The sequence below is a fragment of the Nycticebus coucang genome, chromosome 13, assembly GCF_027406575.1.
Source record: "Nycticebus coucang isolate mNycCou1 chromosome 13, mNycCou1.pri, whole genome shotgun sequence".
Lineage (NCBI taxonomy): Eukaryota > Metazoa > Chordata > Mammalia > Primates > Lorisidae > Nycticebus > Nycticebus coucang.
The window spans coordinates 83,849,690-83,872,372 of record NC_069792.1 but is presented as its reverse complement, the minus strand read 5'-3'; positions in this window follow the sequence as shown (position 1 = coordinate 83,872,372).

The following is a 22,683-nucleotide window of genomic DNA, read 5'->3' as shown; positions in this document are numbered from 1 at the left end:
ACACAAGTAATAGCTTGTGGAGAGCCAGTCTTTCCAGTTGATTTGAAAGCTTGTGAAAGTGGGGACCAGGTCTGCCTTGTTCATAGCTATACATCCAGCTCTATACATCCAGTGCACAGCATGGTAACTATTGAATTGTTGAATGGTTAATGAATCACCAGCTTTATTTGAATGCATAACCATCTTTATGGTAAGAACAATAAAAATGTAGACATATAAACCTATAAAACAAATAAGAGAAAAGGAACAAACACAGATATTGACCAAATAACACACACATGTGAGTGGTGAGGCTATGAAGGTGGGAAGTGACGATATAGGTGCTCAGGAAATCAGTGTGGAAGGGGCTAGCAGTGTATTCAATGAGGGCTGTTGACTTAATCTAAGGACATAATGATTGAAGTTGCATCTGAGGATATGGGTAGGTGGAATGGCTGTGTGTGTGTGTGTGTGTGTGTGTGTGTGGACTCTCTGTCCAAAGAAATACAGTGTTAATACTGTCAAGTGTTATGTAAGTTATAAGGGGGGTAGGGTAAGTAGGGCTTTGGATTTCCAGATAGGAGACTCAGTGCATAAACAAATGTTTTCAAACAAGGTGGGATGTAAGAGACAAGGCAGCATCAGGTAGTGGAATGAGACAAATTCCAGCTCTGCCTTATACAGCTGTATCATTCTAAACAGGTGCCACAGCCTTTGAGCTTCAGTTTCCTCACACATAATCGGTAATCACATTACTTTCCTCACAGAGTTATGGTGAGGTTTTATGAGTTACATGTACAAGGACCTGGGACTTAATTGGGAAATGTTCAGGGACTCTCTTTTGTTTTTGCCCTTTTGATTTTCTTTCACCCCTTTCAGCCTCAGTCCCAAAGTGATTATCTTAAGCAATGTTTATTTTACTGACCCAATCATTCTACTCTAGACAAATCTATCCACATTTATTTGATTTGTTTCTCCAAGACTTTGAAGTCTAATAATTTATCAGTCAAGGTCAGGACACAGAACGTGAACTCATGTGAACAGGAAGAGTTTAACACAAAGAATTATTAATAAGAGATGGGAGGAATAGGAGAATTGGCTGATGAGAGGTATGGAGGACTCTGAAGAATAGGGGGCAGGAAGATACAGGAGTGTCCATAACACCCAGGGCTAGGATGGAGTAGTTACAGAAGAGTCCCATTTCCTCTCATGGCTGAGGACTTAATTGGAGAGAGCGTGGCCAGGGTTCACAAGGTAGGGGAGAAGGGTCCTGAAGAGCCATACTGTCAGGATGATTGGAAACTTCCCTCTCGAGGGCTGGGGGAAGCTGTCCCCTGGGAGAGGTGCTGTATCTTACGACACACTGCAAAGCCACTTGATGAGGTCACTAAGGAAGCTGCCCATGGGAAGATGTCATGTCCCATTGACTGCTCAGCATTACCAAAAAAACTAAACATATCATAAGAGCTCACTGCAATGAGTCCAACTAGGGAGGGAAGCTTCATCTTCCTGCAATGTCCCTCAAGTGACTTCTACTGACAAAACATACTGTTGTGCTCCTTGCAAAAACCAAATAATTAAAAGGCCCATCTCTGCTATCTCACAGCAGGTAGTGAAGGATAGATTGGGAGTTGAGAGGTAATAAATTTATAACTGGCACACTAACTGGTATACTAAGTTCTTGTGTTATCACTTCCAAGGAACATCATTGCAATTTAGTGAAAGTTTACTGGCAACGGAGAACCTATGTGAGTACTTAGGACCAATGCCAATGTCCTTGATAAATTCTGCACAGCAGCCAGATTGATCTCATAGAAATAAAAATATGATTGTGTATCTTTTCACATTTTAAGCAGTTTGAGGCCTCTCATAACTTTATTGGTAGACACTGAGGGAATTGAACTTGGCTTATCAAGAGTCTGTGTGTCCCAATTTCCACCTCCCAAGCCTGCCTCATTTTGCAATGACATTCTCCCTCTGGATCTTTGTGCACAGGCACTGTGGTTTTCTTTGCTGCCTTCTTCCATGGGGCTTTCCCACATGCCTCTGCCTAACAATCTCTTTTTCTTCCCTACCCTGTAACTCACCTTTATCTTATTATTACCTTGTCATCCTTCAGATATCAGATTGACTATTGATTTTTCTGAAAATTCTTCTCTTTTACATCTAGAGTCTTTTTTTTCATGACATTTACCATTTGTATGTGCTTATTTTGATTGATTTCTGTCTTTCTTTCTGGAATATTAAACTCTATCAATATCATATGGGAAGTACCTGGGTTATGAACAAGATAGGTTCTATACATTTGTTCTTAAGTTGCATTTGTATGTAAGTTGAAACAGGTACATTTACCTGTTACTGTAATAGCCCCCATTCATAAGTGTGAGTTGTGCATAGCTCAGATGTGTGTAACTAGAGGACTGCCTGTATTGATTTTTGCTTATCTTATATTCCTATCATCTAGCTTAATACCTCATCGTAGATAATAAATTAAATATTTGTTAACTGAAAGAACTAGTGAATGGGAGGGCAGAAAGATTTTTAAATTTGGCTGGAAAAAAGTTTCTAGGCTACCTAGAGAGGGGTAAATGAGAGAACACAAATCTGTGTGAAGATGCTTGTGTGTTCCTCAGGAAAGGAGGATGCCTAAGAAGGAATGTTTTATGATCAATGTTATTACAGGGAGAGAATTGATCACAAGTGAGGCCAATGAACTTAAATTTTTTGTTAGCAGCAAGTTGCCTGTGGATTCTTGCTAGTAAAGCATGGTCTTTGGATTAACTGCTTTGGCATCTCTGGGGTGCTGATTGGAAATGAAAATTTTCAGAGCCCATCCTGAATCAGGAGCTGCCTTTTAGTAAGCTCCCTAGGGATTTATGTGTCCGCTGTAGTGGCCGTGAGCATGTGTAGACTCCCCTGCTTGTCTGCGTTCATGTTAGCTGGCAAGCGAAAGCTTCTTGGAGACAGATGTTTATGCTGACCATATTTCTTGAAAAACGTCTGGGACATGCAACTGATAATAGGTCACTTTAAGAAAATTCTATTTTTTTTTAACTGTGGTGAGCATAAGGGTTCAGTTTCCTTAACAGCATACTTAATCTCCTATTTTATAAAGAATAAACTTTCACGGAAACCTGCACACTATTACGTATTTATGTTCTTTGTATTCTTCACCCAGAGTTCTCCCTGGGTGCTCAGGAAATGCTCAGAATTGTCATGCGCTGGCATGGAAAGGGGAGCACAGAGGAAGGACTGGGCCTGACTTTTCTCTGCTACTTGCAGTTTTATAATCTCAGGCAGGGCGTTGAACTTCTCTGTGTCTAGCTTATACTCTGTAAAATAGCTGATGCCATCTTGCCCTGCAGGTGGCTGGGAGTATTCTGAGTTAATCTATAAAGATGCAGGGGTCCTCAAACTCCACATGAAGAGGTGTGATTGTATTTGTTTCCATTTTTTTTTTTACTTCAAAATAAGATATGTGCAGTGTGCATAGGAATTTGTTCATATATTTTTTTTAACTATAGTCCAGCCCTCCAACAGTCTGAGGGACAGTGAACTGGCCCCCTGTTTAAAAAGTTTGAGGACCTCTGAGAGTATCTAGATGGTTCCAGCATATGGTAGGTACTGAGTCACTATCAGATTCATGTGACAATTTAGAATGGATAGTGAGGGCGAGGCTGTTTTTGACCTTGATTGTTAAGACTGAGCACTGGATTTTTCAAGGTGTTGGGAGCAGATACGCACTTCCCCACCTTCCGTCTCCTCTGGGACACTTGTTTCTCACCTAATAACTTACCAGGAAGGCCACAGTCTCATAGCTTCCTATTCCTGATGTGACTATCATCTGTGTTTATAGGTATCTTTGATATCAAATTTCCCAGTGATTTCATTATTACTTTGAAAAATGGCATTCCCAGTGGCTGGGGTTTTCTGCTGAGAAAGACTCTTGGTTCTCTTTCAAAGGGTTAAAAACAAAAAAACCAAAAAAGAAGATGTGACAGAGATCATATGTAACCTGCAAAGCCTAAAATATTTAGCATCTGGTTCTTTGAAGAAAAAATTTGCTAACCCTGCTGGTGTGATTAATTTGGCTGTGCTGCCTCTTGGTGGATATAATTCCTGTATTCAGAACATGGGTTTAGAACTCATAGCCATAGATACCATTTACTTTCTAATATTTTTGAAATCTGCCTGCTAACTCATAAAGTTCCAGAAGTCCTGTTTCCATTTTTTTTATATAGAATATTTTTTTTTTATATAAAGCGGCCTAGTTGGCCTACTTATTCACTCCTATTGTGAGGACTCAATTACTAAATGACATCCTTTTTCTTTTCACAAGTTAGGCCTGTTCAGTGTGAGAGGGGGCTACCAAGCCCATGGAAAACAAGGAGGAAGAGTTCATTGGTGGCCCTCTTGGAGGCTGGTTACCATGTCTCGTTCAGTTCCTAGTTCTTCCATTTAGCTTGTGATTAAGTTCCAACCTAACGATATTCTTTTTATTTCAGAAAATTACAGGGGTGTAACATGTTTTGGCTCCATGAATTACTTTTGCACAGTTTGAGTCAAAGTTGTAAATGTTCCCATCACCCAGGTAATATGCACCGGACCCGCTAGGTGCGATTCCTTCCTTCCTTCCTGCCTCCTCCCCGCTGCTTAGTTTCTGCTGAGCTTTACTTTCCTATGTGTGCACAAGGGTTCATCAATTAGCACAATTCACAATCACGAAGATGTGGTGGAATCAACCCAAGTGCCCCTCACTTCATGAGTGGATTAATAAGATATAGTATATGTATGCCATGGAGGACTACTCAGTCATAAAAATAGATGAACTAATACCTTACCAACAGCCTGGATGGAACTGGAGACCATTCTCTTAAGTACGGCAAACTGGAAAAGCAAACACCACAGATGCTCACTATTAAAGTGGAAAGAACCCACCAATCTAATGCTATTCTTCTCTGTGGGCTTCCTTGGCACTTTCTTTCTGAACTGCTAATGTGGGCCTAGGAGAGTCTTTGTTGCTTGATTAGGTCTTTAAAGCTCAAATGTTTTCCACTGTGAAGTGGCTGGAGGGTGAAGCAGCTGCGGCTAATTGCCTCGGTGGGAGGCTGGTGGATGGGTGCTGAGCCCCTCAGGTGCTGGGGAGTGAGGCCCTATTCCACTGGCCATGCCCTGGAGCTGGGCCACTCCTGCCTAAAGGAAGGGGTACTTTCTAGGAACTGATGCAAAGGTAAATTGCAGGCCCTGAGAAAGCTATAGCATGGGTCCTTAGTAAACATTTGTAAGAGGAATACATAGCAAATGAAAAATTTGTCTTGGGATCTTGTAGAATCCCATGAGGACTCAGTGGTATTTTGATACTACCTTTCTGGTTTCAAATTTCAGAGTGGCTCATCTTCTAGGAATTATTTCTAGTCTTTGTGCACAAGAAGTGCCCTCTCACTTCTGCCTGTGAGTGGACAAATGAACCTGGCTTTGGGAGTGGGCTGTTATCAGTTCAGTATCACTCCCGACACATTCTGTATCTAAACTTCTGCAGTTTGAAGATAGAAAGCTACTCTGGGCAGGGACTGCCTCAGACTTGGGTAGAACAGCAGGAGTCATTCCTTTCCTAGACACAAGTCCAGGGTGGGACAGATGAAAGGGAACAGACTCCTGGACAGAAGGGCACTCTGAGAAATGAGCCTCCAGAACCCTCAGCCTCCGTCCCTCCCTTCTCCCTCTGAGGTTCAAGAGAGATTTGCTGAAGAGAACACGCAAGAGGCCAGGCTGGGAAGGGGCCTTGGGCCTGGGACTCCTGCTGCTTCTACTTAATTGCTCACACCCGTTCCTCTGCTTGCAGGGCCCTATTTCATTAATGAGCAAGACATGCACTGGCCACGTGTCAAACCGCCTCAATATTTATTTGGCTTTAAGCTGGGTCTTTCTAGAACATATGTGCCTCCGGGGGATTAAAACTCAAACAACTGTGACTTTGGCCGTTTAAACTGAGCTGATGCTGTAAGTTCTTAAAACTCAGAGACTGTAGCTTTTGGTGGTGAGCATGGCCTGGTCAGGCAGAGGAACTTAGAGTGACCTTGAAGCCCAGTATTGAGGGTGAGGGAAACCTCTGTGGTCAGGCAGAGGAGGCTGTCACCTGTATCACCTGGGGGCACCACTGCCTCCCTCATTCTCCTTCCCAACGTCCAATTTATTTGTTAGTGATGTATTCCTTTGGATTCAAGCACGGCCAGTAAGCACCACAGTAGAAGGAGGGCCCTGTAGCTTTAAGTGTGCAGGTTCTGGAGTCTGAGAGACTCAAGTTTGTATTCTGGAGTTTGAAGATAGAAAGCTGTGTGCTTTGGGGAGTGTTCCTAAGCTTGACTTTCCTCGTCTGTGGAAAGGAGAGGAAAACCTTGATCCATATATTTGTGCCAGTTCGTGAGGTATATTGGTATGTATTATTATTATTTTTGAGACTGTCTAACTTTGTCACCCTTGGTAGAGTGCTGTGATGTCATAGCTCACAGCAACCTCAAACACTTGGGCTCAAGTGACCCTCTTGCCTCAGCCTCCCAAGAAGCTGGGATTACCGGCACCTGTCATGCCACGCTATTTTTTTTCTTTTTTTTTTTTTTTTTAGAGACGGGGTTCTCACTCTTGCTCAGGCTGCCCGTGAACTCCTGAACTCAAGCCATCCACCTGCCTTGACCTCCCAGAGTGCTAGGATTATAGGTGTGAGCCACCATGCCATTCCCTGTATTATAGTTTCTTATATATTCTCCCCAGATGTAGTAGTAGGGTTATATTGGCCTCACAAAATGAGTGGGGGAGTACTCTTTCCTCTTGTATTTTCTGGAAAAATTTGTCTAAGATTAGTCTTTTTTTCCATCCTCAAATATTTAATAGAAATTTTGCAGTTAAACCTGAACTTTGTGGAAATAAATTTTTGGAGGGGTAAAGATTTTTGATAACCAATTTAATGTTGTCATTATTAAGAGCCAAGTGGAGGATTATGTGAGAACAGGGACCATGGAGACAGATGACGCTGTGTCTGCCTTCTGACAGCGTCAACTCACAGGTGGCACATAGTCTTCTGTGGCATGTATATGATGATCTCTGTGGAAAGGACAAGAAAAGCAAGACTCAAGGAGGTAAAGTCAGTTATTAAAAATTACTCAGCTCATGGGTGACAGAATAAAACCAAGATTTCAGCTCTGCTTTTTTTTGACTCAAATCCCATGATGTTCCATCATTCCCACCCCAGAGCGTCATAATTCATGCATTGGTTCCCCCCCCCTTATTTTTTTGAGACAGAGTTTCACCCTCAGTAGAGTGCTATGGCGTCACAGCTCACAGCAATCTCAAACTCTTGGGCTTAAGCGATTCTCTTGCCTCAGCTTCCCAAGTAGCTGGGACTACAGGCACCAACCACAATGCCTAGCTGTTTTCTGTTGTAATTGTCATTGTTGTTTGTCTGGCCTGGGCTGGGTTTGAACCTGCCAGCTCCTTTGTATGTGGCTGGCACCCTAGCCGCTGAGCTACAGGCACTGAGCCAATATTGATCCCATTTTGTCCTTTGAAAATTGCATTATCTTTCTCTCTGCTCTTTGGTGGGTACTAGAAGCTGGGCTCAGAGAGTTTGCACTATGCAGAAGTCATCCATTTCACTGTGTATCATGGGTCTCACTGCTGCCAAACAAGCAAACCAATGAACGTGCTTACAGGGGTATAAGTATCCTTGGAAAGTTAGAGGTGGGGGGACTGAGAACTCACTTGAAAAAGATGGGTAGATCAAAAGGAACACCAGTCTCCAGCTGCTCCGAGGCCAGAGACTTCTAGCAAGTACTTCTGCGAGTCATCAATCTTCCCTAATCGCAGATGACATTCAATTCATAAACCTCTCCCCTGAGCACTCTCCCCTGACTCCAGATGGGCTCTCTAACATTTATGAGATAACATTTGGAAGACATCAAAATGAGTGGGAATTAGTAGAGAGCTAGGGCCACATCCCTGTCCTAGTGTAGCAGCTAAGAAATCAAGGAGAGGCGGGTGGTTTCTCCAGTTGTGCAGGTCTGAATTAGCAAGTGAAGCAAAGGGATAACGAAGTGTGTGGAAGAGTGACCCTCAGTGGAATTGCACAGGAGGGAAGGTGACAAGGATGGAAGGTAACAGAGGGAAGGTAGCCCCAGCAAAGGCAAGTGCAAACAGAAGCGGGTCTCGCCGGTTACTGGGTGTGTGTGGCAGTCCTTGGCTGGATGTACACACCTGCTATGGGCGAAGTTGTATTCCCCACACCCCCAAATTTATATGTTGAAGCTCTAACCCACAGTGTGATGGTATTTGGAGATGGGAACTTTGGGAAGTGATTAGGTCTAGATGGGGCAATTGATGGGGCCCCGTGGAGCTTGCTTCCATCTGCTCCCAATACAAATGCACCTACAGAAAAGCAACATGAGCTCATAGTGAGACACTGGCCTTCTGCAAGCCAGGAGGCGGGTCCTCACCAGAGAGAGAATTTGTGCACACCTTCATCTGGGATATCCAGCCTCCGGACTGAGAAAACAAATGTCTGTTTTTGATATTTTTTTATGTCAGTTTCACAGACTTAACCCATGTAGACACACAGTCCAGGAGGAAAACTGCAGATCCTTGGGGGTCATGTGCCTCATCTGGGCTGGAAACGCTACAACCACATCCATCCTGACAATGCGATTAACAACAGACCACCGTGAGACAGAGGTTTCTAATCAACCAAAATTATATCTAAAACCCCTAAAAGGAAGAGCAAGTGACAGGCTCATTTTGACCCCAGAGGGCCAATGATCCACCTGAGAGATTTGCATTTCTTGTTCTTGGCATGTGGTAAGAGGGTGGTGACAACATTAATCACAGCAGGTGCGGATAGTGAGGGCTTTGTCCTGGACACTGTGCCAGGCACTTCGTGTGCATTAGCAAGTTTAATCTTCCCTTGCTGCACCGTTGTCCAAGCCACGTTGCCCTTTCACCTGGTCTATTCCAATAGCTTTCACACTTGGAGGCCCTTTCTCTGCCCTTGGCCTCTATAGTCTTTTATTTTCACAGCTTTCAAAGAGGTTATTTCAAAGATAAAATGCAATCATCCGTGGCTGTAAGTCTCATAGTAAAATCCAAGGTCTTTTAAGCAGATTAGGGCCCCCAATTTTCCCTTGGTGATCTCCTGTCACTTTGTCCATTACGTTTAGTCATTCTGGCCTCTCACATGGTACTCAGGTGTGTTAGAAACTTGTCTCCTCTAAGCTTCCGGGTTTGCTCTTCCCACGTGGGCTGGAATGCTTTCCATTGGAAATAAGCTTAGCTCACACTGACTTCCTTCAGTTTTCTGCTTACATTCTCTTGATTAGAAGGAGCTTCACTGATGACCCTTCGTTAAATTGACCCAAGCACCTTAAATTTAAGTATTTGTCTTCCTAGCCCTTGTCACCCAGATTTGTTTGCCACTTTATTGTCCCCCTTGGCCCTAGAACATAAGTTCCCTAGGGACAGAGATGTTATCCACCTTATTTTCTGCTATATCCCCAGCATTTAGAGCAGTCCTCAGAATTATAATGCTTTTCCTACCTTTATTTACTCCATTTGATTATGAATTTTCTCCAAGGAGCATGTTATTTTTTGTGTTTTGCTTTTTTTAAGTAAAAAGGTAACAAGATAAAAAGGGGGAAAAGGCCGAAGTTTGAATAGTAACAGGATTATAATCTGGGAAGTATCCTCAATGCTTATAGCAATCAGTTCTGATGTAAGGGGTGGGTGACCTGTCACACTTGGCTTGTGAGAACTGGCCTGGCAGCCACGCTGGTGGGAAATGTCACAAGGAGGATGAAAGCCATGCATCTCAGCCAAATGTTACCTTAGTTTACCAGTCATATCAGAGCTGTGGCTGAATCATTACACATGTGTTGATATTTTGCATATATATGGTGCTATGTATATTTATGTTATTGCTACTCTTGATGACTTGAATTTGGTTACCTTTATAGAATGATTTGGATTTTTACCTAATTCTCTTGTAACGAAAAGTTAGCATCCATTTAGAAAGTGTTCATTCATCTAATCTTTCATTCATATTTAATATGTGCCTTCTATGTTTCAGGGAAGATATGAGAGACCGAGAATATAATAGGAAACAAAGATTGACAAGGTCCCTGTTCTCTGGAATTCTCATGAGGAGACAAAGTAACATTTGTCCTTTACGATCCTGGTGCTCAGGAGGTGAAGAGGGGTAAGAAATTTGTTTTATACCACATAGGGTATTCTCTACCTTACTTCTTTCTATCTGGGAGTCCCACTGCTCACAGGATAACTAAGAGTGTGACAAGCATATGTTATGTGCAAAGGGAGCCCACACACCAAAGATGAATTCTTACCTGGTTGCAACCTTTTGAGCATTAACTGGATTTTCTTTTTATCCACTTGGCACTTGTTAGGTGTCCCAAAGGAACCTCAAATATGAATGCTAAAAAATAAAGTCTCATAATTGATAGTATTAAAAGAACTGGCCAGTCTATATAGGCAATTACAAGCAATATTCAAAACAACTGTAAGCGATGTCATGTTTTTGACAGTTTCATAGTTGGAAGGATAGGAACCCAATCCTTATTTTTTACAAATATTCTTAATGTGCAATAAAGCATAGTATCCATGGAAATACTGTGTCTCAGACAGCTTCTTTTTGAGCCCCTTCTTGTTCTCTCTTTACCAAAAATGCTACATCCATTTTCTTTTGGAAAGAAATATTGAAGATGGCTTGATGCTTGGATTCAAAGCTTTATGGATCAAAAAATTCTTTGAAATTAATGATCTTGTTTTATAAGTGGTAAGTTTAATTGAGAGCTTATTTTTCATATGTAGGATTACTTCTTTCTTCTGTTGACAGCATGACACTTTTCCCTAGGGAGCTGCCATAGAAACCAGGTGATTCTATCATGTGTCTCCTCCCCAACCTCCACAGCTATGGAGTTGGTAATGCTACCCAAGTTGGGGCAGCTAATGCAAGTCATGTCCTATATACTCTAACAGGTTCAAAGTCCTTTGACTTGGGTTAGTCAATCAGATCTACTTTCTTGAGATCAAGGAAGCATTTAAGCCAGGCATTGCAGACAAAAGATGAGTAAGTCATAAGCCCTACTCTCAAAAATTTTCTAGTAGAGATTATGGGAATACATGAAAATAATACAAGGAAATCGGTTGGTAGCTACAATAAAGGTGTATAAAATAGAACATTATTAAGCACAAGAAAGACATATGTTATTGAATTCCTTAGAGGCAGAGATGCCAGAACTTGTTCTTTCTGGATGAGTAAAAATCTGAAGGCAACCAAGAGGCGGGAGGGAAGGAAGATCTTGGCAGAGAGAAAAGCAAAGGCACAGACGGGCATGACTACTATGTCAAACAAATATTGCTATGATCATATTTGATCATATTTGATTCTTAATTTTTTATTTATAAGTTGAAATCTGAGCTTTTCAAAGTGTGGCCCAAAGATTTCTGGAAGACTTGGTAAAAATGCAAATTTCTGAGGCCCACACTGTGCCTATTGCATTAAAACCTCTGCAGAGGGGGCCCAACAAGCTGCACTTTCAAATAGCTCCGCAGGTGACTTTTATGCACACCTGGTTTTGAATTAAGTGCCCCTGTGGTCACTTTCACTTCTAAAGTTCTTTGCGTAATGTCAGATTCCTTTGTTTAGCAGAGTAGGTGCTCCTTAAATGGATGGTGAATAAGTGAGTGAATGAATAAGTGAACAAATGAATGGATTGAGTGTTCAAAGACGTAGGACCCTATCTCAGATAATATCCTTGCTCTGCCCACATCTCCCTGGCATTTACCACTGTGGTGAGTGAATGCTCAACTTCCAACTGCCTACGGCTGAAGCCCCAATTTCCTGCAGCATCAGTGGCCCTCACTAATGGCTGCACATGTTGGCATGTAAATACCTATCTCCTTTGTCCTTAGTACTGAGGTAGTGGTCTACAATGGATCCCAGATTACCTAGCAGATTAAGATCCAGTTACTCCAGGGAAAGCTGCCCTGGTAATGCCTTCCCTTCTGGATTTAATTTCTGCACATCCCTGCTGGTATTTCCTGGGATTACTACTTGTACTTAACCCTTGTCTGGAGAAATTCAAACCAAGACTGTCTCTAATATTCTGTGAATTAGAATATAGTCCCTGTACTGGGATGCAATCCCCTTGAGGGCAGGCCCTGCTATCTCCCTCAATTTGTTCTCTGATGGACCTTACCCCCCTAGAATAGTGTTCTACATACTAGGTGCTCAGTAAAGATCATTGAATTGAATTCCTTATTGGATTCATTTTTTCCCACGTGAACTTCCTGGTGTTTTTCCAGAGAAGAACATCTTCAAGCTGTGCTGGAGAGGGAGGCCCTGGCAGTCATCCTGTGGTGTGGGCTTGTGTGGGCACTCCCTATGCTTAGAGCCCAGGAGGGTCTTCCTACCGCACAGGAGACATTTTCTTATTGATCTCGATAAGCAACTGCTTTTAGTGTTTTTGGTCATGGATCCATGTGAGAATCTGATGAAAGCTGTGGGCTCTCGGAACGTGTACACACAGACACAGTTCTACATAACACTAAGGACATTTTAAAGTCAAACTAAAAAAGAGTGCCTCTTCAATTACCCTATGGACAAGCTTTATTTATTTATTTTTTATTTTTTTTTTTGTAGAGACAGAGTCTCACTGTACCGCCCTCAGGTAGAGTGCCATGGCGTCACATGGCTCACAGCAACCTCCAACTCTTGGGCTTACGCGATTCTCTTGCCTCAGCCTCCCGAGCAGCTGGGACTACAGGCGCCCGCCACAACGCCCGGCTATTTTTTTTTTGTTGCAGTTTGGCCGGGGCTGGGCCTGAACCCGCCACCCTCGGCATATGGGGCCGGCGCCCTACTCACTGAGCCACAGGCGCCGCCCTATTTATTTATTTTTTAATTTCAGCCTTTCACTAATCATTACTACTCCTTCCCAGCTCAAACCACATGGGAATCACCCCACAAGTGCGGCCACCCCTGAACTGGTCTCCAACCTGAAACGAGCCCACTGACCACGAGCTGGGTTGCCACGTCCATGTGAGGTTTATGAAGACTCACTCTCAAGTCTGGTTCTTACCTCAGTGGACTGGTTTCTATAGCAGTGGCCTGTGGACCACACTCTGAGTGGCACCACAGGGTCTGAAAACTATAAACTGAGTGTCTGTGACGAGGGCTCCTGTGGCTGACAGCCTGCAGCCTGTACTCCTCACCATGGCAACTGAAGCCCTTATACACCCGGACTCTAGCCTCAGTGTGTTAGTTACTTTCATGTCATCACTCCCCTTGCTTCCCCTAACTCTCCCCGCCTCACCACCTGTCATCTGAGGGAGGATTTATTGCTTCCTCACCTGTATTCCTCTAGCCACTTAAAAGATACTATTTATCGTGCTATGATGATTTAGTATGCATCTTTATCCCCCTCCAAATAGTAATCTGTCTGCTTATGGTGTTTGTATGTGAAGGTTGTTCACAGAACCTGGCCTGTAATAGGTACTCTGTAAGTGTGTGTTGAGCTGAAGTAAATAAGAGGGTTAGGGTCAGGGTTAGGGTCCTATTGGCCAACGAGAGTGGAGACCACTAACACACAGTTCCTGAGGAGTCCTGTGTGTTCCTTTTCTGGTTTCTGTCACAGGGGAGAGAGAAGGGGCTCAGCACAGGTGTAGCTGATGAGAAAAGCAGCGCTGAGGATTTGGCTGTGGCCAGTGAAAGCATTTATCATTCTCTTGGCAGGGCTTTGGCTTTGGCTGAAGGAAGGTTGATTTAGATTTATGCTGGGCCTAGGGGCTGAAAAACTCAGTGGGGAAGGGGGTGGGTAAAGCTTATTTGTAAGCTTAGGTACACCTGCTCTTTAGCAGAAGATGCAGTTTCTTTTCATAATGTTTTACTCTCCAATCCCAAGCACTTTGCTTCCCAAGTGAATGATTGATATCACCTTCAGGTGGGAGTGTTTATCTTTTATTCATATGGCTACAGCTTAATGAAAATTCCCCCTACCCGATGTTAAAGAAGACTTGGGGCCATCACCTTGGCTGGAGTCAGGGACTGAGCTTGAATTCCATGTATACTCCGTATGAGGAAATGTTTGCTTCTTGGGACATAGAAAACAAGAGCTCCATGCCAGCCCAAGGTGGAGGTTAGGTGGGCGAGAAGAAAAGGAGTTTGTGGTTGCTGCGGCAAGTCTGTTATGACAAGAGTTGAGATTTTAAAGAAATTAAAATTTCAGATATTCTGGAAATGACATGAGAACACTTTAAAAGCCGTGTGTTGACAAAGTAATGAGGGTCTGAGTGGGGCAAGATGAGAGGAAAGGTTAGGGTGACCACGGGACACTCAGAGCAGAGAAAGGCAATAAGAGATGGGGGATCTTAGTGTCAGGCCTTTGGGAAGGAAGGCTCAGTCCAGAAGGCTCTCCCGAGCACCAGATGTGTACACGCAGCTGTTTCTAGAGACATCCCCACCAGAAGTCCAGCCAGAACCCCAAACTCAAACTTTATTACAGAATATTAGCCCTTGACCACTTTCCCCTCCTATATTTTCTGTCATTGTGAATGGCACCAGCATACTCTTGCTTAAGCCAGTTTTGGGGGTGACTTTCAGTTTCTCAGTCTCCCTCATTTTGTACATCTTAAAAATCGCCAAGTACTATTAATATCAAGGTCTAACTGTTTCTTATAATTCTGTCCACTTCTTCCGATCTTCACTGAAGCTGTCTAGGTCAGGCCACTCCACTTTGTGCCTAGATTACTTTTGCCTGCTTTGATTTAGTCTCCATTTTACAGCTGTCTTGGATGCCCCACTACACCTACATAATTATGGGATTTCTTGACTACACATTGCCCTTTGAGGAAAGTCCAAACTCTTTTCAAAGCATTCCCAGGCCTTCTGTCTCTTCCTAGCCTTGATCTTCTCATTCCCTCCTGTATAATTCTTGGTCCCACCTTGTCAAACCCTCTCATGTACAGCACATTCTTACTGTCTTAGACCATTTGCGTTTTTGTAAAGGAATACCTGAGGCTACGTAATCTATTAAAAAACCAAACAAACAGGTTAATTTCATTCATGGTTCTGAAAACTGTTTGAGAAGCATGGCACCAGCCTCTGCTTCTGGTGAGGGCTTCAGGCTGCTTCGACTCATGGTGGAAAGGGAAGGGGATCCATGTGTGCAGAGGCCACATGGCAAGAGAAGATGCTACAGAGATAAGGTGGAGGTGCAGGCTCTTTGAAATAACCAGCTCTCATGAGAACTAATAGGACAAGAACCAGGAGAACAGCCCCAAGCCATCCACGAAGGATGCTCCGCCATGAATACCTCCCATTATGCCCCACCTCCAATGCTGGAGATCAATTGTCAACATGGAGTTCGGGGTGACAAACTATAGCACTCATAGTATTTGCTCATGTTCTTGTCTGTCTGTCTTGTTGCCCTTCTCCTGTGTCACACTTTCCTATTCCTTAAATATCACACTGGGAATCACTCCTCTTGGCTTGGGGAGAAAATAGTTGTCCCTCATGTTGTATTACATTTTTCTTCCTCTTTTTCTTCTCTTCTTTATCAGTATTTTTCTGGTTTTGTTTCTTCACTGTACAGCAAGATACTTGAAAGCAAGGTCTGCGTTTTATTCACTATTTACAATGACTGATATTTAAGTTCTTAGTAAATATTATTTGAGTAAATGCATAAATAAATGAGTAATTTCAGAGAAATTCAGGAAGACACTGAGTGTCCAGGGACTAAGAGGAATGTTGAGTTTGGATCTGTCAGTCTGATAACTGTTGAGACATGAGGCAAATTGGGTTGGAGTTGGGCCCCAAAGGAAAAGTGATCACTTGGTTCAGGGACTGAAGCAGGCATCCTCAAACTTTTTCAACAGGGGGCCAATTCACTGTCCCTCAGACAGTTGGAGGGCCGGACTATAGTTTAAGAAAAAAAAAAAAAAACTATGAACAAATTCCTATGCACACTGCACATATCTTATTTTGAAGTAAAAAACAAAATGGGAACAAATACAATTCACACCACTTCATGTGCCCCGCGGGCCACAGTTTGAGGACGCCTGGACTGAGGAACTGAAGATAGCCTGGGTCTGGTATATTTTTGTTGGGTTCTGAAAACAAACAGCCCCCCTCCCCCAGAATTTCATTTAGATGGTTTACCTGAAGAGATATTAATAAAGGACCTACTGGTCCCAGTGTGGTCAGAGTGAAGGGAAACAACAAGGGGTGTTGATGCACCAGAAGCTAGCAACAGTGGGAAGCTGTTAGCACCTTCAGGGCTGAAGGAACAGGTGGGAGTAGTGTTAATAAAGCCAACAAGAGGGTGGTGCCGGTGGCTCAAAGGAGTAGGGCACCGGCCCCATATACCGGAGGTGGTGGGTTCAAACCCGACCCTGGCCAAAAACTGCTAAAAAAAAGAAAAAGAAAATAAAGCCAACAAGAAAACGGAGGAGGGGGTGCTCAGCCAGAGCTGCATCTTCTCAACACAGGGAAGAAACATCCTGGTCTCTCTCCTCCTCCTGCTGCCCCTTTTAGCATGAGGGAGCTTGCGTGATACAATTCTTCCAAGGGTTTTGATTTCTTAAGGCTCAGTAGGGCAGAAAAGGGTGGAGAATGAATCTGGACACAAAAATGAACAAGAATGCCTGGTTGTGAAAGGACAGAAAACTATAAAGAGAAGAGAATGCCTTCAAATGTTGTGTTTAGAAGGAAATTTGTTTGGAGGCCTAGTGAACATTGGTAGTGACTTGGGAGAGGCTTTGGAACCTTTATTTCTGCACCAGCTGGAATGGATAATATCCAGTTTGGCACCTGTGATTTTGATTCTGGGTTGGATTTGGAAATTTGTTCCCCTACAGTGTTTGTGAAGGGCAGGTCCCTTGAGCAATTGAGCTGTTGACCTGCAGCAGGGATTGTGCTGCCAGAGAAGCAGTGTGAGGGTGTGTATGGGGGAGGGCTTGGGCCTGGGCTTGGAGGAGAGCTCTTTACTTGGTAGATTGCTGTGTTGAGCACCAAGGATGTGCTGTGAGAAGCACCGAGCACCCAGCCTTGGCAGTTGTGTTTTTATGTGTGTATGTGTGTTCATGTGTGCTTCTGTGTCTGCATGTGCATTTGGGGGTATATATTTGGTGTATCCTGCTCTGTTCTTTCACCTTACATTACCTGGCACAATTTCTCCTGGAAATGCGATTCCTTGGAAGGCATTCTGCAAGCAATCCACAGGTTTATTATCTTCTGTGGGGACAGGATGAGAAGAAGTGATCTAAATGACCGTAGGGAGAATTTAGGTCAGACTTAAGGGATGACTTTTAATAATTTGTGTATCAAATTCCCTTTTGATCCCAGGGAGACATCATTTTCTCTTCAGTTCTGAATTACATCACATATCCAAACAGCAAGAATTCCACATTTTAAATTCCACTTCAGTGACATTAAAAAAAAAAAGATGCACCAACAAACTCGGCCCCAGCCAAAAACTGCAAAACAAAACAAAACAAAACAATTATGACTGCTATCACTGCATATCCAGGTCGTTTGTATTATGATTATTGATACTTGTTTGTCTAGGTCCCTCCTATCTCTCCTTGCCTGCAGAGTGCAAAGCAGAGGCAAAATTCATGCACTCTTGGAGAGAACTCAGGAAGACTCTACTTAATCTGGCTCATAGCCATTTCTCTGATTTTTCTCTCCCATTACCTCTCTCCCTCATGGGGCTCCATACACATTGGCCTTCTAGATGTTTCCTGTATGACTTGGGACACTGTGGAGAAATTTCTTATGTTGGATGACTGATCCAGATACATTATCTCTGCCATCTCCTTCAACTCGGAGATCTCCACATTTCTACGTTGGTGTGTGTGTAACAAGCCTACACATAATGAAATAAACAAACATTGACCTTGTGATCCAAAGCTCCAGGGTTAATCTTAGATTTCTCCCTTACCAGATGTATTAGTTTAGCAGTCACATAATCTATATTTTTATTTTCCATAAAATGGGAGTGATAATAATACCTAATTCATTATTTTGTTTCTTTTTATGGTTGAGTAATACTCCATAGCATTTATATATATGCCACATTTTCTTTACACACTCATATATCAATGGGCACTCAGGTTGATTCCACATCTTTGCAATTGTGAATTATACTGTGATAAACATTTGAGTGCAGATGCTTTTTTTTTGATAAAATGATTTCTTTTCCTTTGGGTAGATATCTAGTAGTTGAACTTCTGGGTCAAATGGTAGTTTTACTTTTAGCTCTTTGAGAAATCTCTATACCATTTTCCATAGAGGTTATACAAATTTGTTATTCAACTAAAGTGTATAAGCATACCTTTTCTCTGCATCCATCTATTGTTTTTTGACTTTTATTAATGGCCATTTTGACAGGGGTAAGGTGGCATCTCATTGTGGTTTCAATTTGCAATGCCCTGATGATTAGTGATATTGGATATTTTTTCATACGTCCATTGGGCATTTGTCTATCTTCTTTTGAAAACATTCTGTTCATGTCTTTTACCTATTTTTTTGATGAGATTGTTTAATTTTTCTTGCTGACTTATTGAGTTTCTTGTAGATTCTAGATATTAGTACTTTGTTGGATCTATAATTTGTAAATATGTTCTCCCATTCTCTAGATTACCCATTTATTCTGTTGATTATTTCTTTTGCTGTGCAGAAGCTTTTTAATTTAATTAAATTTTGTCTGGTGGAGGGTTGAAGTTCCTGACAATTATGTTGCTACTACTTATGTCTTTGCTTAGATCTGGTAGTATTTCATTTATGAATCAGGGAGCTCCTGTGTTAGATACATATATATTTAGAATTGTTATGTATTCTTGATCAATCATCCCATTTATCATTATGTAATGACCGTATTTGTATTTTTTACTGTTGTTTATTTAAAGTCAGTTTTATCAAATATGATAATGGCTACACCACCTTGCTTTTGGTTTCCATTTGCTTGGAATATTTTACTTCTATCCCTTTATCTTGAATCATATGTGTCCCTGTGAGTTAGATGGGCTTCTTGGAGACAGCACATATTTGGGATGTCACCCATTCAGGGCAGTCTGTGTCTTTTTTTATTTTTTATTTTTATTGTTGGGGATTCATTGAGGGTACAATAAACCAGGTTACACTGATTGCAATTGTTAGGCGGGGCATTAAGACTGTTCATGTTCAGTGTTAGTATTGGCATGTGGAGTACATTTCTGTTTGTCATGTTTAATGATATCTTGTTATTTTTATCCTCTTTTGCTATTGTTTTACAAGAGCTGTGAGCTTTGATTTTTGGATATTTTTGTGCTGATGGGTATGTATTGTGCTGTTCCATGTATCATGCATTGTTGAGAATTTCCTGTAGGGCAGGTCTAGTAGTGACAAATTCCCTTAGTGTTAGCTTGTCTGGAAAAGTCTTCATTTCTCCATCATTTATGAAACTTAGTGTTGCAGGATATAGAATTCTTGACTGACATGTCTTTTGTTTAAGAAGATTGAAAATGGAGCTCCAACCTCTTTGGCTATTAAGATCTTCCCTGAGAAGTCAGCTGTTAGCTTGATGGACTTTCCTTTGTATGTTAGTTATTTCTTGTAGGTTGTAGAATTTTTTCCTTCATTTTGATTTTGGCTGGGTTGATGACTATGTGTCTTTCTTACAAATGTGCTCTTTGCTATGAACCTTCCTGGTGTTTGATGACCATCTTGTATTGAGGTATCGAAATCTCTGTCAATAATATGGAAGTTTTCCTCAATAATTCCCTTGAATGGGTTTTTCATATTTTTTGACGTTTTAGTCTTCTCCTTCCGATATACTTATAATATGGCTTACTTTACATAGTCACATATTTCTCTGAGTGATATTTCATTCCCCTTTATTTCTTTTTTGTGCATCTTTGGTTTAGTTTAAAACTCTATCTTTATGCTCTGAAATTCTTTCTTCTGCTTTGTATAGCCTGTGGTTGCAGCTTTCTATTGTGTTTTGAAGTTCCCTAAGTCACTCTTTCATTTCTTTAAATTCTGTTACATTCTTTTTAATGTTATCTGTCTCTTTAATGAGTTTCATTATTTTACTTATCCTGAAATATTTTTCTACTTTATTTGTGTGGCTTATCAACTTTCTCTTTAATCCCATTCATCTCATTTGCAATCCATATTATAAATTCCATTTCTGACATTTTGACAATTTCCTTATGGTTAGAGTCCATTGTTTTAGGTCTATTGTGATCCTTTGGGAGTAATGAAGTAGCTTGGTTTTTCGTATTGCTAAAGTTTTTTTTTTTTGTTGTTGTTGTTGATTTCTTATTATCAGAAATCTCTTTTTTCAGTTCTGGGAAGATAGATTTGTGCCTGTCGTGTTTTGCTGGGAGCTCTTCTATTTAGTAAGAAAAAGGAGCGGTTTCAATGGTGCTTTTGTGGCCTATTCTGGACGACTGACACTGTAGGAAAGATTAGGATACACCGTGATTTTGTAATGTAAGTGTTTTATGCTGTCCTTTTCCCCTGTGGTTCTCATAGTCCAAGTTTATGCTGAGGAATATTTGTGTGAGGGGTGGATCGGTCCCTAGCATGCTGTTGGAAGCTCGGGTAGGGGGCATACATTGCAGATTTCTTTGTGTGGGTCTCCCCATGGTAGTGGCTATGGCTGAATGTTAAGGCTAGCTTGGTGATGGAGGCAGGTGTCAGGGCTGCAGGCATTTGATGTACCCAGGTCTAGGTGTAATGGTGGTATGCAGTGGCAGGAAGCTTGTGGCTAGTGGGTCCATGATGGATAAACTGGGTTGCAAACATGGCATTATATAATGCTATGGGGTCTGGTAGCTAGTATGCAGTCTGCAGGGGCACGGACCTCCATGCCACTAGATGGTTTGCAGAAGTGTGGACTTCAATGCAATGTAGGGCTGGGAGGCTTGTTCCCTGGTTGGCACATGGGGATTTGAGGCATGGCCTTCCAGCTGGCATACAGGGATAGGAGGCATGGCCTGCTATCTTTAATGAGTTACATTATTTGGATGTGGATCTGCAATGACATGACCACATATAAGACGGGAGGCTGTGAACCTCTGTGTGGCATGCAGGTATGTAGGAGTGTGGACCTTAGTGTGGCTCATGGAGGCAGGAGCCTGGTCCATTGGTCAGTGCATAGGGCCATGGGAACATGATCTGCTGGCTGGTGTACGTGGCCAGGAGTATGACCTGTCTCACAGGATATGGGCCTAAGGAGACGTGGCCACCCATGAACCTGCAGGGCTGAGGGTGTGTGACCTGTCATACAGTGTGTAGGGACTATGAGGGCTGAGCTGCTGGATGGCTGGGGCTCTCGTCTCACAGCCCCACTGTGGCTGCTACCATAAGACCTCTTTGGTGGTATCAGGACCCACTCCGTTCAAATTTCTGGGGTGGGGGAAGGGGTACCTGGCTCCCAGTCACAGGTATGTGAGAGTGACTGCTCTCCCTGACCTGGTAAGAGGTGAGGTGGGGGCAGCTGCAATGAAGCCAATCCCTGTGTAGAGCAATTACTCTGGGCTGAAGATCTTAGTATGGTATCAGCTGTGGCAACCCCAGAACATAGGCCAGAAGGTCCCTGCTGAGCTGGCTTTCTGATGCAACTTCACTGTACAGTCTCTAGTCAGTTTCCTGATCAGCATAGAGACTTGTGGTGGTGTTGGTGAGGACTTCATACAGCTCAAGTCACAGGGTCCTCATCAGGAGAGGGAGGCTCTGGAGTTCTCTCTTTTATCCCTTCCCCATGTGTAGTGTCCCTCACAGGTACCTGTCCATCTTGGTGAGCAGATCTTCCTATTTCTCTGCCTCTTTCACTCCAAGTGTCTGCTTGGCTTCCCTGATGTTTTACAATGCTTCTTCCAAGAGGATCCATCTCCACAGGGCATCCACTTGCAGTTTCCAGCCCTCTTCTGAGAGTGGTGTGTGTGAGCTGTTTCTGGTCTTCCATCTTGGCAAGTCTCCTATACATTCCAAACTTTGAGATACTTTTAGATTTACAGAAAAGTAGCATGATGGCTCAGAGAGTTCTCCCTTCTCCCAGTTTTCCCATTAATATATTATAATATCTTAGAGTACATTTGTCAAAACTTAGAAATTAACATATTGTCAGGTCCAGCCTCTTGGTGGACTGTCATCCTGGTTCTTCAGTTCTTTGCTTGGAAGATTCACAAACAGACCTGGTGCAATGGAGTGACCACAGACAGGAAGCAATTCCATACAATGTTTTTATTGAAGAAAAGAAGGAAGCTATTCAAAGAGAGAGTCAAAGTGGTTAGTTTACATGAGTGGAGAAAGATATTGAGGACTGCTAGGTGATATCCTTTTTTTTGCCTGGTCTGGGGAAGGGCTTAAGGTAGGTATATCGGATGATTGATGTACATGACTGACAGATGTTACCATAACAAAGTTGCAGCACTACAGGTGTGAAAGCCTCAAAACTTCAAGTTCCTGCTCTTTGTTCTTTAGCTGCATTTTCCTGCAGTCCCTTTCCCAGCTTCTCCATCCATGACAGCTGTATCTGCCATCTCCAGATCTGGTCCTTGCCTAACATATATTACTTTAAAGTAAACTCCATACTTTATTTGGATTTCACCACCTTTTGTCATCAGCGTCTATTTTCCTTTCTGGAAGCCCATCCCGGG